Below are 17,929 nucleotides of genomic sequence, written 5' to 3' on the forward strand. Positions count from 1 at the left end.
CCCAAATATAGGAGCACCCAGATACATACAACAAATATTAACAGACATAAAGGGAGATATTGATGAGAAGACAATCATAGTAGGAGACCTTAATACCCCCCTCACATCAATGGACAGATCCTCTAGACAGAAAACCAATAAAGCAACAGAGATCCTAAAGGAAACAATAGAAAAGTTAGACTTACTTGATATCTTCAGGACACTACATCCAAAAAAATCAGAATACACATTCTTCTCAAATGCTCATGGAACATTCTCAAGAATCGACCACATATTGGGACACAAAGCGAATCTCAATAAATTTAGGAGCATAGAAATTATCTCAAGTATCTTCTCTGACCACAATGCCATGAAATTAGAAATCAACCATGGGAAAAGGAAAGAGAAAAAAACCTACTACATGGAGACTAAACAACATGCTACTAAAAAACCAATGGGTCAATGAGGAAATCAAGAAGGAAATTCAAAACTATCTTGAAACAAATGATAATGAAGACACAACCTCTCAAAATCTATGGGATGCTGTGAAAGCAGTGCTCAGAGGGAAATTTATAGCAATCCAGGCCTTTCTCAAAAAAGAAGAAAGATCCCAAATTGACAACTTAACCCTCCACCAAAATGAATTAGAAAAAGAAGAACAAAAAAGTCCTAAAGTCAGCAGAAGGAAGGAAATTATAAAGATTAAAGAAGAAATCAATAAAATAGAGACTCAAAAAACAATAGAGAAAATTAATAAAACCAAGAGCTGGTTCTTTGAAAAGGTGAACAAAATTGACAAACCCCTGGCCAGACTCACTAAAAAGAGGAGAGAAAGAACCCAAATAACCAAAATTATAAATGAAAAAGGAGAAATCACAACGGATACAGCAGAAATACAAAAAACCATAAGAGAATACTATGAACAACTATACGGCAACAAGTTTGACAATCTGGAAGAAATGGACAATTTTCTAGAATCTTACAGCCTGCCAAAACTGAATCAAGCAGAAACAGACCAACTGAACAGACCAATCACTAGAAATGAAATTGAAGAGGTCATAAAATCACTCCCTACAAATAAAAGTCCAGGACCAGATGGCTTCACAGGTGAATTTTATCAAACATATAAAGAGGAATTGGTGCCCATCCTCCTTAAACTCTTTCAAAAGGTTGAAGAAGAAGGAATACTCCCAAAGACATTCTATGATGCCACCATCACCCTCATTCCAAAACCAGACAGAGATACCACCAAAAAAGAAAACTATCGGCCAATATCATTGATGAATATAGATGCAAAAATTTTCAACAAAATCTTAGCCAACCGAATCCAACAACATACCAAAAAAATTATACACCATGACCAGGTGGGGTTCATCCCAGGTTCACAAGGATGGTTTAACATACGCAAATCAATCAGCATCATACACCACATTAGCAAAAGAAAAGTCAAAAATCATATGATAATCTCAATAGACGCAGAAAAAGCATTTGACAAAGTCCAACATCCATTCATGATCAAGACCCTCGCCAAACTGGGTATAGAGGGAACATTCCTGAACATAATCAAAGCCATTTATGATAAACCCACAGCAAATATAATCCTCAATGGGGAAAAACTGAAAGCCTTCTCACTCAAATCTGGAACAAGACAGGGATGCCCACTCTCACCACTGCTCTTCAACATAGTTTTGGAAGTCCTAGCCACAGCAATTCGACAAACAAAAGAAATAAAAGGCATCCATATAGGAAGAGAAGAGATCAAACTGTCACTGTATGCAGAGGACATGATACTATACATAGAAAACCCTAAGGACTCAACCCAAAAACTACTTGAACTGATTCATAAATTCAGCAAAGTAGCAGGATATAAGATTAACATTCAGAAGTCAGCTGCATTTCTGTATACCAGCAATGAAATATTAGAAAAGGAATACAAAAACACAATACCTTTTAAAATTGCACCTCACAAAATCAAACACCTCGGAATACACCTGACCAAGGAGGGAAAGGACCTATATGCCGAGAACTATAAAACTTTAATCAAAGAAATCAAAGAAGATGTAAAGAAATGGAAAGATATTCCATGTTCCTGGATTGGGAAAATCAATATTGTAAAAATGGCCATACTACCCAAAGCAATCTACAGATTCCATGCAATGCCTATCAAATTACCCATGACATTTTTCACAGAACTACAACAAACAATCCAAACATTTATATGGAACCACAAAAGACCCAGAATCGCCAAAGCAATCCTGAGAAACAAAAACCAAGCAGGAGGCATCACTCTCCCAGACTTCAAGAAATACTACAAAGCCACAGTCATCAAAACAGTGTGGGACTGGTATCAAAACAGACAGACAGACCAATGGAACAGAAGAGAGAATCCGGAAATAAACCCTGACACCTATGGTCAATTAATCTTTGACAAGGGAGGCAAGAACATAAAATGGGAAAAGGAAAGTCTATTCAGCAAGCATTGCTGGGAAACCTGGACAGCTGCATGCAAAGCAATGAAACTAGAACACACCCTCACACCATGCACAAAAATAAACTCCAAATGGCTGAAAGACTTAAATATGTGACAGGACACCATCAAACTCCTAGAAGAAAACATAGGCAAAACACTCTCTGACATCAACATCATGAATATTTTCTCAGGTCAGTCTCCCAAAGCAATAGAAATTAGAGCAAAAAATAAACCCATGGGACCTCATCAAACTGAAAAGATTTTGCACAGCAAAGGAAACCCAAAAGAAAACAAAAAGACAACTTACAGAATGGGAGAAAACAGTTTCAAATGATGCAACTGACAAGGGATTAATCTCTAGAATATATAAACAACTTATACAACTCAACAGCAAAAAAGCCAATCAATCAATGGAAAAATGGGCAAAAGACCTGAATAGACATTTCTCCAAAGAAGATATACAGATGGCCAACAAACACATGAAAAAATGCTCAACATCGCTGATTATAAGAGAAATGCAAATCAAAACTACCATGAGATACCACCTCACACCAGTCAGAATGGCCATCATTAAGAAATCCACAAATAACAAGTGCTGGAGAGGCTGTGGAGAAAAGGGAACCCTCCTGCACTGTTGGTGGGAATGTAAACTGGTACAGCCACTATGGAGAACAGTTTGGAGATACCTTAGAAATCTATACATAGAATTTCCATATGACCCTGCAATCCCACTCTTGGGCATCTATCCGGACAAAACTCTACTTAAAAGAGACACATGCACCCGCATGTTCATTGCAGCACTATTCACAAGAGCCAGGACATGGAAACAACCCAAATGTCCATCGACAGATGATTGGATTCGGAAGAGGTGGTATATATGCACAATGGAATACTACTCAGCCATAAAAAAGAATGACATAATGCCATTTGTAGCAACATGGATGGAACTAGAGAATCTCATACTGAGTGAAATGAGCCAGAAAGACAAAGACAAATACCATATGATATCACTTATAACTGGAATCTAATATCCAGCACAAATGAACATCTCCTCAGAAAAGAAAATCATGGACTTGGAGAAGAGACTGTGGCTGCCTGATGGGAGGGGGAGCTTGGGCTTATCAGACACAACTTAGAATAGATTTACAAGGAGATCCTGCTGAATAGCATTGAGAACTTTGTCTAGATACTCATGTTGCAACAGAAGAAAGGGTGGGGGAAAAAATGTAATTGTAATGTATTCATGTAAGGATAACCTGACCTCCTTGCTGTACAGTGGGGAAAAAAAAATGATGTCATCTCACTCCTAAAGCAAACATAACTTTGACCAAGTTATTTTCCTCTCTAAGCCTCCATGTACAACTCTGTTAAATGGGTTAATAACACATATTGGCACAACACTGTAAATCAATTACGCTTTAATAAAAAATAAATCACACCACCCTTGCTGCCTCAGCGTGAGGCTGAAGGAGATGTGTACATGGAAGCCCCCACCTAGAGAGTATCCCAGGGGAGTGCTTGGTGAGGGTCTGCTTCTGAAGCATTGCTGAGCAGCTCTCATGGTGAGGTTGGGTTATCATGGCAGTCAACAAAAACAATATAATTATAACAAAATACTGGGAGTTCCCCTCGTGGCTCAGCGGAAACAAATCTGACTAGCATCCATGAGGACACAGATTTGATCCCTGGCCTCATTCAGTGGGTTAAGGATCTGGTGTTGCCATGAGCTATACTGTAGGTTGCAAACGAGGCTTGGATTCTGCATTACTGTGAATGTGGTGTAGATCAGCAACCACAGCTTCTATTCGATCTCTAGCCTGGGAACCTCCATATGCTGCTGGTTCGGCCCTAAAAAATAATAATAATAATAACAACAACAAAATACTACTGTTTCCCAAACACCTACTCTGGGCCAATCCTCACAGCAACCTTTGAGAGAGGTGTCATCATCCCCACTTGAAGCTGAAGAAACTGACAGTTCAGCAATGATCAGGTGTAACATGTCCAAGGTCACTTGGTAAGTCAAGATGCTAGGACCAGCACCCAGGTCTGGCTGAAGCCCCATTTTGTTCCTTGATACCATGCTGTGGAACCCCTGGGAACCAGGCCCATGGGGTGGAAGACTTTTAGTTCATCTTCCAACCCAGCATAGGGTCCAGCACCACAGGCCTGGACCATGATGGAAATGTCTGGTCCCCTCTGTGCCGCCAAATGACTACACAGTCCTATGACTTCCCCTTGGCCTCAGTTTCTCCAACTGTATAGAGATGGCGCCAGAAGTCAGAAACTCTCAGGGTTTTCTGATTAATTTTCAGATTGTGCAGGCAGTAGGAGCTCAGAGGAGGAAAACTGCCCTAAATGGGAATGGTGCACTGTGTCCCTCTATCCCTTAATAACCGCTAATTAGTTAATCCCTGTAGCAGCAGGGTTAGTTATCCGGTATTATCAGCCCCAATTTATAAGCAGGAAATTGAATGAGAGAGAGATTGGCCCCAGGCTCAGAAAAGGGATGGGATCACTGAAAACCTGGAAATGCTATAAATTGCTTCAGAATTGGGGTAGGGGTCAGTAGAGCAATGAGAGGGGCCTGAAGGGGACAAACCATGTAGGAATGTATTTCTTTTCTTTTTTCTTTTTTCTTTTTTCTTTCTTTTTTTTTTTTTTTTTTTTTTTTTTTTTTTCGTCTTTTTGCCTTTTCTAGGGCCGTTCCTGCAGCACATGGAGGTTCCCAGGCTAGGGGTTGAATTGGAGCTGTAGCCGCCAGCCTACGCCAGAGCCACAGCAACGCCAGATCCGAGCCACATCTGCAACCTACACCACAGCTCAGGGCAACACCCAATCCTTAACCCACTGAGCGAGGCCAGGGATCGAACCCTCAACCTCATGGTTCCTAGTCAGATTCATGACTTGGGACAGTATCTTCCTTCCCCTTAACCACTGAGCCACGACGGGAACTCCTAGAAATGTATTTCTAAACCTCAGGGAGCTGAAGGCTTTTCGAGAGCATCTAAACCAGCTCTCTCTGTGCACCGACAGGGAGAGAAACTGGCCCAAGATCACACAGCCAGAATCACAAATCACAGAATCACAGGAGAACACAGTGTCCTGGGTTCTCAGCTAAGGCTGTTCTGCTGGGGACTGAGGTGGGGATGGCACTTAAGAGCTAGGCTTCCTCTGTGGCCTTCCCCGGAATTCTTAGAGAAAGCAGCCCACAGTAAGCCCCCAGGGATTATGTGAGTACTAATGGCCTGTGACAAAGGCAGGAGGATAAGCTTCTTGCTCTGCAGACTAAACAAGGTGCAAAAAGCCAAGTCAAACAAAAGCTGAGGCTTTGTGTTGGCCAGGCTGGTGGGCTAGAAGCAGCCTTGCTTCTTGGGAGGCCAGGCCTTGTGCTATTGCCCAGAATCTCCTCTGGTGGCCTTTTTCCCCTTTGCCACTGAGGGCTGGACAGAAGTATGTCCACAACCCATGATCATCCCTGTTTGTAGTACAGAATGCACTTTTATAATATCGCCCCCAACATGAAGAAACTGAGGCTCAGAGAGGGGAAGGAAGATGCTGTCCCAAGTCACAGGGCAAGTCAGACAGGAGGTTAGGCCTCAAGGCCTCCTGACTCCTCACTCCACCACAGCCTCCCATGCTCTTCCTTTAATGAGTTTAAAGTGACATCTGAACACTGGTACAGAGGGAAATGCACTATTCTAACCTCTACCCAAAGTGTGATCCTACCTGGAATCTCACTGGAGTCCACGGCCCAGGCTTTGGGGGCACAGAGGCCTGGTTTCAAGCCCTGCTTCTACCTCTTTCTAGCCCCTGGCTTTGGCAAATTACTTCACCATTCTGAGCCTCGGTTTGCTCTCAAAAACAGAAGAAATAATGATACCCTCCTCGTAGAGCTGCTGGGATAAGTAAATGAGTTAATGGATGCAAAGCATTTTGCTCTGTGCACAGCATACGGTAAGCACCCAATTGCCACTACTCCTACCAGCAACTCTGGCACCAACCTGCTGGATGGCCTGAGGTAGGGCCCTCAACCACTCTAGACCTCTGTAGTCCTCCTCTCAAATGATGTGTCACAAAGATTTCTCCTAACTTCAGGGGTCTGTGGTCTCCACCAACCCCCTTTCCCAACCCAAATGAACTTTAGTCTCCAGAGGCAGAGAAGTAGGCTGGAAGCCTCTGTCACCTTCTAGGCCAGGCTGCTTGCCCAGCCCCTGGCTCCATATGTCTGTTCCAGGATGTTCTGGGCATGTGTACCCACTGAAGGCAGTCTATCCATCCCCAGAGCTGGTGCTGAGTCAATCCTGTGCGGTTCTGAAGGACAGTATGGGATTGCACATCATGAGAACTTGGGTCTTGAAAAGATGGGAGAACTTGGAGATCAGGGCTGAGGATGAGGGTCAGGCAGACCTGGGGTCTGCACAGGAGATCACCACAGCTTGCTTTTTTGGCAGTGCTGCCCTAAGGGTACAGGGAGTCAAATCCTCCCTGCCTGTTTCTGGTAAAAAAGAAACAAACAAACAGCTAAAGACCCTCAGGCATGTGTCAAAGGGGCCCCCTCCACAGCCTTAACTATACAGGGATTATTCCGGCTGTTTCTAATGCAGATTCCTTTCTACACTGTAGAACTCACTTCTGCAAAATGAGAAAGATTTGACTTCAGGCCTGAGGCTATTTCTCACTCCTCCCCTCCTGGTTCCCAACAGGAACAAGAAGAGATCTACCTCAGGGGGATTAAGGTAATACCCTTCTCTACAAAGTAGGGAAGTGGCAACAGGGCATTTGAGGAGATTACCTACCTGCCCCTGCGTACCTGTCCATGTGTCAAGTTTAAGCCCCCTGGAGGGGTTTGTAATAACACTATTTAGGAATCTTAAAAAGTAGAGACCCTATTTGTGGGATTATAGGGTGTGGAGGCATTCTTGCCTTTTACACTGAGGCTTCGGACAGCTGCCAACCCCACTCAGTCCTGCCAGTTGCTGAGCCCTGCTTTGCACTGAAGCAATTTATTCCAGTTTATTATTTTAATGAGTTATATCCAAGAAGCCCTGTATCTTTGGCGCACATTCTGCCATTAACCAGTATGGACTCAAAGTGCTGTTTCTAGACACAGTGTGGTTGGGAAAGTGCTGTATTAAAGGCTGTCTTCCTCTAGGTGATTGCTGTGTGACCTTAGGCAGGTCATTTTCCCTCTCTGAGTTTCCTTTTCTTTTTTTCTTTTCTTTTTTAGGGCCACACTTGTGGCATATGGAAGTTCCCAGGCTAGGGATCAAATCTGAGCTACAACTGCCAGCTTACACCACAGCCGCAGCAACACCAGATCCAAGCCACATCTGTGGCCTACATCATAGCTTATTACAATGCTGGATCCTTAACCCACTGAGCAAAGCCAGGGATCAAACCTGCATCCTCACAGAGACTGTGGTGGGTTCTTAACCTGCTGAGACACTACGGGAACCTCTCAGTTTCCATTTCTTAACCTGTTACCGAAACATAACAACCTCCAGCCACACATGTTGTTCATGGATTGGGTAAAAGAGCTTTCTGAAATGTACATTGTGGCATAAATTCAAGGGCTTATCATGGTCAACTCTTACAGTTATTTGACTATAAGTTTGATAAAAATAAAAACTTTTTTTAAATGATGTGTTGATAGCCTTTTTACAGTTTAGTCGAATATTTGGGACTCATTAGAGAAATGTATATAGAAAACTAATCAAAGCAATTATAACTTCAGGAATAACAAAAGGAAGTACAAAGAAGAGAAAGAGTTTTTTTTACTTGGCTTAGCATTAAGCAATATTTACACAGATTGACTTGTGAAAACACCAGATACTGACTGAACTGTGATAATCTAGTGAGAGGATAGAGGGAGGGAAAGTTGGAGAAGGTTAGTTAAGACAGCTATACCCTCTCCTATAAAAATAAGAAATCAGTAGATAATGTCTAAAATTGATAAATAAATAACAATATAAGCATATCAATTGGAAATGCAGATATAAGTAGCAGAAGAAATAGCTGATGGAGTGTAAAGTGGTTAGAGAGGGCAACCCTGGGGAATGAAGAAGGATGAAGAAGAGTTATTTTTTCATTATGAAGACTTTTAGTGTTATTTTACTTTTCAAGTTACTATGTATACTCAGATTAAAATGAAAATTAATTTAAAAAATAAAAATAGAAGCCAGTGACAGCTATAAGGAGACTAATTTAGGTTCCAGATAAGGAAGAACTGTCTAATACCTAGATTTATCAAAATATAGAACTTCTGCAGACAGTAAGTTCCCTGTTATCAGAAATGTTTAAACTGGAGTTCCTGTAGTGGTGCAGTGGTTAACGAATCCGACTAGGAACCATAAGCTTGCGGGTTCGATCCCGGCCCTTGCTCAGTGGGTTAAGGATCTGGCATTGCCGTGAGCTGTGGTGTAGGTTGCAGACAAGGCTCAGATCCCGCGTTGCTGTGGCTCTGGTGTAGGCCGGTGGCTACAGCTCCGATTCGACCCCTAGCCTGGGAACCTCCATATGCCGCGGGAGCGGCCCAAGAAATAGCAAAAAGACAAAAAAAAAAAAAAAAAAAAAAAAAAAAAAGAAATGTTTAAACAGAAACTATATCCATCTGGCAGAAATAAGGTAGGGAATTCCAGCTTTGGTTGGGTTTTACTAAATAAGCTTATGGATCCCTTTCAACTCTAAGATCCCTTCTAATTCTAGGCACCTGCGGAAGTTGAGATGTTCTTGTCATTTATCTCATGAGTAATTCATTTATCTGCGCATTTAAAAGCATTTGCTCAGTACCCCCTAGCCTGGGAACCTCCATATGCCATGCGAGCGGCCCTAGGAAAAGCAAAAAGACAAAAAAAAAAAAAAAAAGAAGGAAACTGAGGCCCAGAGAGAGGTAGACACTTGCACAATGTCACGTAGCATTAGTGGCAAAGTCAGGCTCACATCTAGCCCTCTTGACTCCTGGGCTGGCAGTAATCTCTTCTTCACAACCCTGCCTCTGAAGAGTACTTCCTCAAAAATAGTCCCAACAAAAATGAAGTTGAGTCTTCGTGGTATTTTACTGATCTCGTGTAGACACATCATCATTGTGCAATGAATCTATTATTTTAATTGTAGTGAGGTTTGGCTTCCTGGATATTTGCTTCAGCAGGGCAGGCAGCGAGCTTTCTGGAGACACCTAGTAAAAGTTCACTGAACCCAAACCTCCAAGTCATTCACCAAAAGATCTAAAACAACAGAAATAAAACTAATTGTCATTGCTTTGTCTCACCATCCAGGGAGATACGTGAGAATTCTTAGGGAGAGTTACCGCCTCTGTCATGGTAAAATCCCAAATCTTCCAACAGCTAAGAGAGCCAGCATTTGCATGTACCAACATCGCCTTAAGTATCACTTCCTGGATCCTTTTTGCTTGATTGAGTAGTCCTATCTTTGCCACCTTGAAGAAAGTCCCATATCTCACTGAATTTCAGTTTTCCCTATCCATTTTGTTTGTTTGGCTTTATTTATTCATTTATTTATTTTTAGTAATAGTCACCATGAGTATTAGAGTAGACCAGTGGTTCTGAATCAGAGGCAATTTTGCCTCAACCTCTAAGGGACATCTGACAATTTCTAGAGACATTTTTGTTTGTTACACTTGGGGTGGAGTGATACTGGCATCTAGTGGGGGAGAAGCCAGGTCTGCTACAAAACATCCTACAGCACACAGAGCAGCCCCCGCCAACATACAATTATGTGATCCAAAATTTCAATGCTGCTGCTATTGAAAAATCCTGGGTTAGACTCTCTGGTTGCAAGGGACAGAAACCCAAGTCCAAATTTCTTTAGTAAAAGAAGAAAAAAACAAACAAATTAAAACCAAAAAACAAGATAGTTATTGGAAGATTACCATTGCTTTAAAAAAAAAAAAAAAAAAAAAACTAAAAAACATGTCACCTCAGCAACTAGTATAAGTAATTCAGGCCCAATCTGGACTACCTCCCCTGCCTTCTTTCTGTTCTCATTCTTTCCATGTGACACAGGTCTAGCCATCCTAGTTTTGAGCTTATATCCTCACAGATTCACAACCAGAAAGGAAAAGGTCCTTTTCTTTCCCAGATCCACTAACACAAATATCAGGGAAGGATTCTGATTGGTCAAGCTTGGGACACATCCTCATCCCTTGAACCAATGACTAAAGTCAGAGGAGGTGAAGTACTATATACAATGATTAATCTAGCCCAGGTCAATGTCCACCTCTGTGGCCAAAGGGATTAAGTCTGTTTCTTAAAGTGGAGGAAGTAGGTTCTAGATCGACAAAGACAAGAGCCATTACAGCATGGAATAATAATGAGAGTGCTGGACTAAGAGTCAAACATCTGGATGCTATTCTTGGCTCTGCCCCTAACTTGCTATATGATCTTAGACAAGTCCTTTTCCCTTTGGGGCCCCAGTTCCTCACCTGTATAATGAAAAAAATAGACCAGAAGTCAAAGATATCTCCTACCTCTAACATTTGATAAATTCTAGTCGGTTGTTAAGCATTATTGATGTCCCTGATATTGATGACATTCGAAAATACTGGCTAAACCCATCTAGTTTTTAGATTGCTGGTTCCAGAAAATCATATAGTCTAGAAATATCTAAATCTTCTTCAAATTTAGTTTAGTTATCAAATCTTTCCCAACTTTTTAATGATAATGAAACCAGTATTAACTAAAATGCTTTAGCATCTATTCATATTTTCATAATGATCCATGTACTTCTCAATTCTTTCATAATATTCAACCCTTACAGGAAAAACATATAGACCCACAAAAACCACTTATACATTGCTTTTTCTTTAAAAAACACAAATCATTAGTAATTAATTTAAGGAAGATTAAGTATATGAATAAAGTTAGCTTTCAACTTGGTATATAAATTTTACATTAATCCTTATTTTGAAATTTATATAGCCAAAAGAAATAGATGACATTGGGAAATGTCCAACAATATGGAAGATATAGCAAGGATTTCAATATCGCCAAACACTCATTCATTCAATAAATGATGGTTCCTGATTACCTACTACATGCCAGACACTATTCAATGATCTGCCCCTGTGTAACTCACATTCTAGTGAAGGTAGCTACACTCTAGAAGTTGAAGAAGGATTTCTTGAATCCTAGCCCATCATAACAAGATGAAGTCCATACCTCTCAGTCCCCTGCCAACCTCTCCAGCTGCAAGAGAACACACACTCACACTCTACACCTCACCCAAGAGAACTTCCACGCTGCCACCTCCAGAACCCACCAGCTCCCTCATACCTCTTCTCCTTGAAACCCTCTTGCCTTATCCACATCAGTATCACAGCCTCTGGGAAACTTCCTCAGAAGGTTCTTTCTTCCCATCCCAGAGATTTAGTCTTGCCCTCCTCTGTGCCCCCCAAACCTCATACACATGACTACCACTTAGTACCTTTCACTTTATGTCAGAATTATTTTTTTGTCTTTGCTTCTCTCATTGGAATACAGATTCCTCTAGGGAAAGAAAAAATCCTGAGGATTTTCAGGGCTTGACAATCAACATACATGCATACACACACACACACACACACGTGCATGCATGTGCCTCAAACCTGCTTTTCCTTCCCTATTCCCCTTCTCAGTGAGTAGCATCCCTACCCTCCCAGTTGCTCAGGTTAGAAATCTGGGCATCATCCTCAATGAATCCCTTTCTCTCACCTCCCACATCCAACTAAGATTCGTGATGTTACCTACCTCCTTACATACCCTCATCTCTGGATGAATCAATTACTTCCCTTGGCTTAGATCAAACCCCTTCCCTCATAGTCTGGGCAGCTCATTATTCAGGGCTCACTTTAATCCTGACCTCCTCTAGGAAGCATACCTTAATTCCTGTCCCTTCAGGCTGGGCTGAGTGTCTGTTTTCTGTGTAGTTTATGTCTCCTGTGCTTCCTAGCTTATACGGCAATTGTTCTTCTCTCCCAGCAGACTATACACTCCAAGAGGGCGGGTTCTTATTTATGACTGCATCCCCAGCTCTTAGCCTATTGCCCAAGATGTGATAAGTCACTAACGACTTTTTAAATGAATACAAGAACAAATTCACTTGGAGTCAGAGAGCCTGGATTATACTCAGATCTGCCATTAACTACTTAGGTCGCTATGCACTTAACTTCTCAAGTCTCAATGTTTTCATTTGTGAAATGGCCATAATAATTCCTCCCAGTCTACCTCTAGGATTGAATGTAAAAAATCAAATGAGATAATAAATGTGAAAGCTATTTATAAATCTCTTGGTTACATCACATGTAAGGGGTTACTTCTGGGATTTTTTGGGGGGTTGCACTTTCTCTGATTACTTCAAATATAATTAGGTATTATTCCTACTTGTGAATTTCCTGTAGGTGCTGAATTCAAGAAGAAATACATTGCTGCTGCTCATCTCTGAGAATATTAGAAGTTAAATATTTTGATTTTTAAAATGGTTAACAGAACTTTTTTTAAGCAAATTGTACTGGAGACACTACTAGAAATAATCTAAATTTCACTTAAGTAACTAATACCAAATTGATACACACTAAACAAATTAACCCTTTATAATACTGACTTAAGAGGAAAGAACTGACAATTTAGAACAGAATAGTAAAAGAATTATTCAAAATAAATCTAAGTTCAGACTTGACTTACTGAATTAGAAAAAAAAATTTTTTAATATTTAATAATTTTAATAAAAAAATTTTAATCCAGTCATAATATTTAAGAAAAAAAATTTTAATGATAACTCTCAATGCTATTGAGGTTATAGAAAAGCCAGTATGTGCACATACACTGCTGTTAGAATATAAATTGTTCACTTCTTTGAAAATCAAATTGATAAAGTACATCAAGAGGCAAAAAAAAAATTCTATTCTTGGAAATCTACTTAAGGGAAGAATTTTAAAAGAATAAAATATTTTTATGCACAAAAATATATAGTGTTACTTATAATCAAAAAGTGCAGGGAGTTCTCTTGTGGAGCAGGGACTTCTCTTTCTGGCACAGAGGATTAAGGATCTGGCGTTATCACTGTAGCGGCTCAGACCACTACTGTGATGTAAGTTTGATCTCTGGCTGGGGAACTTTCATAAGCCCTGGGCATGGCCAAAAAAAAGTACAAACAACTACAACAATGGAGATGAGATATTTTATAGCATTAAAAGCAATCGTTTTGAATGCATGGCCATGGCACTCTTAGTCTTGCCCACAAAACCCTGTGAGTCCTATTGGATGACTTCTTCATGAGCAAGGGAGAACCAAACTCTGAAAACAGATCCTTGCTCAGGTCTTCAAGCAAGTAAAGGCCAAGTTCTCTAAGATGTATCCAATGAACGTGTTCAGCTTAAGCCAGAGCCCACAAGATACTGGCAATGGATTTGCAGGAGGCAGCAATGGGCACTTTGGCATTTCAAAAACTTGTAAGTTACTGTTGACTCTGTTCATAATGAGGCTGTCCACATTCTGCTGGCCTTCAAGGAGACTACGGACACCTAGAGCAAAGCTGTCTCCTGTAGGGAGGCTCCTAACCAAAATTAAAGGTCAAGTGCATTCAAAGAGGCTACAGGGGCCTCTGACTCTGGGTTCCATGTAACTGTAAGAGGGTCCCATCAACGGTGCCCCATGGAACTCATGCGTTTGTGTAGCACTCTCTTTCTGAACATGGACTGGTCCTAGGACTCACTTGGAACTGCATACAGCAGGGGTGATGCTGCCTACCTTCCGAAGCTAGGTCAGGAAAAGCTTTTAAGTTTCTGTCTGGAACACTCTCTGAAAGCCCTGGGCCACTACATAAGGAGCCATGTGACTGCCACCCTAGAGAAGCCACTTTTAGACACTCTGGTTGACAGTCCCAGAAAAGCTCTGCCTTCCAGCCACCCCCAGTAAGGCATCACACATCCTCCACACCAGCCCATCCATGAGCCGAATCCCTGTAAGTGGCTTCGGTCAGTACCACAATGACCAGCTAAGCTTGGACCACATTCCTGACCTACAAAATTATAGGACATAATTAAACAGTTGTTGTCTTAAGCCACTAAGTTTAAGGGTACTTAATACACAATAGTACATAATTAGCCCATCACCTTTGGAGGATGCTTGACAATAAACTCATAATTCCAGGAATAGGTAAAAATGAAAAATAAAGCATTTATATTGTTTTTCCTTTAGGAATTGTACTTCAGAGTAACTAAATAGTTGATGAGATCAAGTTCTTCTTTATAGAATAATTACAGGTAATAAATGAAGAGAGAATATCAGAATTAGAATATCACCATTTTGAAATCTCTGATGAAATAATAGTGTGATGCAATGATCATCAATAACTGCTAAAATCATTAGGCAATGGAGTTCCCATTGCAGCTCAGTGGGTTATGAACCCAACATAGTCTCTGTGAGGATGCAAGTTCAATCCCTGGCCTTGTTCAGTGGGTTAAGGACATGGTGTTGCTGCAGGCTATGGCATTAGGTCACAGATGCAGCTCAGATCTGATGCTGCTGTGGCTGTGGTGTAAGCTTGCAGCTGCAGTTCCAAATCATCCCCTAACTTCCATGTGTCACAGGTGTGGCCATAAAAATAAAACATAACAAAACAAAATAAAATAAAATAAAATCATTAGGCAAAACCCCAGTGAAGAATGTTATAATAGGAGCTCCCATCCTGGCGCAGTGGTTAACAAATCTGACTGGGAACCATGAGGTTGCGGGTTGGATCCCTGCCCTTGCTCAGTGGGTCAAGGTTCCGGTGTTGCCCTGAGCTGTGGTGTAGGCTCGGATCCTGCGTTGCTGTGGCTCTGGCGTAGGCTGGCAGCTACAGCTCCAATTCGACCCCTAGCCCAGGAACCTCCATATGCCGCAGGAGCGGCCCAAGAAATGGCAAAAAAAAAAAAAAGAATGTTATAATAGATCAGGCTGAAAACACCTCAACCCCCCAATCAAGATTTTTTTTTTTTTTTTTTGCTTTGTAGGGCCACACTTGAGGCACATGGAGGTTCCCAGACTTGGGGTGCAATCAGAGCTACGGGTGCCAGCCACAGCTACAGCCACAGCCACATTAGATCCAAACCACATCTGTGACCTACACCACAGCTCATGGCGATGCCAGATCCTTAACCTACTGAGCGAGGACAGGGATTGAACCTGCAACCTCATGGTTCCTAGTCAGATTCGTTTCTGCTGCACCATGACAGGAACGCCCAAGATCTTTTTAATAAGCCAAGAAGAGAAAAACCAGACATTATGTGCCTCCTCATGTGAGGAAACAAGAACTTAGTACCAACTCTGAAACTTCCTTGTTCTAAAATCAAAAAATCAAACCTGAGCCTGATAACACTTCTAGATTTAATTCCGGGGACCAGAGGAACATGTAACATGATCCCCTGAGGATGCAATCAGCAAAATCCAAAACATGGAAATCTCTACAGGACAAACAACAAGTTTCTTCAAAATACAATTTTTTTAAAAAAATAGAGGAAGAAGGGGACCCTATTGATTAAAAACGACTTAGGAGATATATCAACGAAGTCCAATGTGTGGATGATCTCTGGACTCTGATATATTTATTTATTTGAACATTTAATATACTTGAAATACATATATATGAGATCACTGACTGGATATTTGATAATTATTAAGAAATAATTTTTATGTGTGATAGGTTGTTATAGATAATTTTTTAAAAGCCTTTATCTTTTCTTTTCTTTTTACAGCTGCACATGCAGCATATGGAAGTTCCCAGGCTAGGGGTCGAATCAGAGCTACAGCAGCTGGCCTATACCACAGCCACAGCTAAATGGGATCCGAGCTGCATCTGCAACCTACACCACAGCTCATGGCAATGCCAGATCCTTAACCCACTGAGCAAGGCCAGGGATCGAACCTGAGTCATCATGGATACTAGTAGGATTCATTTCTGCTTCATCACAATCGGAACTCCCAGGATGTGGAGGTTTAATATACTAATATCTCAACTTTTGTATATAATTTAAACTTTCATTAAACAAACAAACAAACAAAAACCCTGGGGAGTTCCCGTCATGGCTCAGTGGTTAACAAATCTGACTAGGAACCATGAGGTTGCAGGTTCGATCCCTGGCTTTACTCAGTGGGTTAAGGATCCAGCGTTGCCGTGAGCTGTGGTGTAGGTTGCAGACGTGTCTCAGATCCCACGTTGCTGTGGCTGTGGTGTAGGCCGGCAGCTACAGCTCCGATTAGACCCCTAGCCTGAGAACCTCCATATGTCGTGGGAGTGGCCCTAGAAAAGGCAAAAAGACAAAAAAATAATAATAAATAAAACCCCAAACTTTAAAAATAGCTCTAGCCAAAAACATGGGGTGGGGGGGAAGTGGGGCAGTGTTTCCACTGATGCATCTCCGAATGATTTGAGTGCAAGAGAGGTAGTCTTTACCTCTTCTCCTCTTGCCAAATCCCCCTGCACTTACAGAACTAGAAACCTAAAGAGGGATCTGAAGTCACATTTTAAGGATGCATAATGGAGGGGAGTTTGGAGAGGGAATGAAATCATTAAGGAGGATTATACTGTCACCACTCGACACAATGGGGATTGCTGCTTTCAACTGCTTTAAACAAGTCTTACTTCATACCAGGGCTTCAACTCAAGGAGGCGTCGCCATGGGAAGTGGATCCTGCCCAGATCAAATCTCTCTTCCTGGCTGAGTCTTTGAGAGCATTCTCCTTCCCTCCACAGCAAGAGAATAGAGGTGGTTCTTAGAATGCACTTGAAATACTTTTTTCCTCTTCATGGAGTCCTGGCAGCCAGACATCTTAGAAGGTCCAAGAATGAAGGTGCCTCTGGATAAAGTGGCCAACCTGCCTCAAAGGGGTTGGGGGACCAGGTCAAGTTTCTGCCTTTCAATGGGTCTCTATTTCCTGCACATGCAATGAGAAGCAGTATAGCACAGGGTCAGCCAGTGGCCTCTGGACACAGTTGGTTCTGCAAGTCACCAACTGTGCAAGCTTTCACTTTATTGCACCCCTAAAAACCATACAGATCACCAAGAGTTCTACTGGAGCAACCCACAAAAATTCAGCCAGAGTTATAACTCTTGCCGCATCCACTTAATCATCTGATGAGAAAATATGGCCTAAACATTTGCCACCAGTCTTTCCATAAGTTCATGAAGGATACAGGCTTCATCAAGTTGGACTAAGTGATCTTCCTTGAATGGATTATCCAAGACATCTACCTGACAAAACAATGCTAGCTCTTTGTACAAACGAAAAGGTTTCTTAATCTTAAAATTAAAAAAAAAAAAAAGAGGGATAGTAACTTCACAGCTCCCATTGTTGTTGAAAAGATAAAATCAGGTAATGTATTTGAAGGGCTCGACATGGAGCCTAGCATTGAGTCTTCTCAAAAAAAGATCATTATTATTATTTATTTCTCTATAAAATGTGGATTGGATTGAAAGGTCGTTAAGGTTCCTAATTCCATTGT

The 17,929-nt window shown here is 41.3% G+C and overlaps 1 protein-coding gene and 1 pseudogene across 1 annotated transcript in view; one reads left to right on the forward strand and one right to left on the reverse strand.

The window, feature by feature from the left end:
- XPA (XPA, DNA damage recognition and repair factor) overlaps nt 1-17,929 on the reverse strand; it is a 147,226-nt gene that overhangs the window by 114,980 nt on the left and 14,317 nt on the right. The gene's annotated exons all lie outside the window — the stretch shown is intronic.
- LOC146407104 (small ribosomal subunit protein uS14 pseudogene) lies at nt 13,796-17,642 on the forward strand (annotated as a pseudogene).

This window comes from Sus scrofa, chromosome 1 (assembly GCF_054392235.1).
Source record: "Sus scrofa isolate SSC_HxYL_T2T_F1_AM1 chromosome 1, Sscrofa_HxYL_maternal_Yorkshire_Landrace_v2.0, whole genome shotgun sequence".
NCBI lineage: Eukaryota > Metazoa > Chordata > Mammalia > Artiodactyla > Suidae > Sus > Sus scrofa.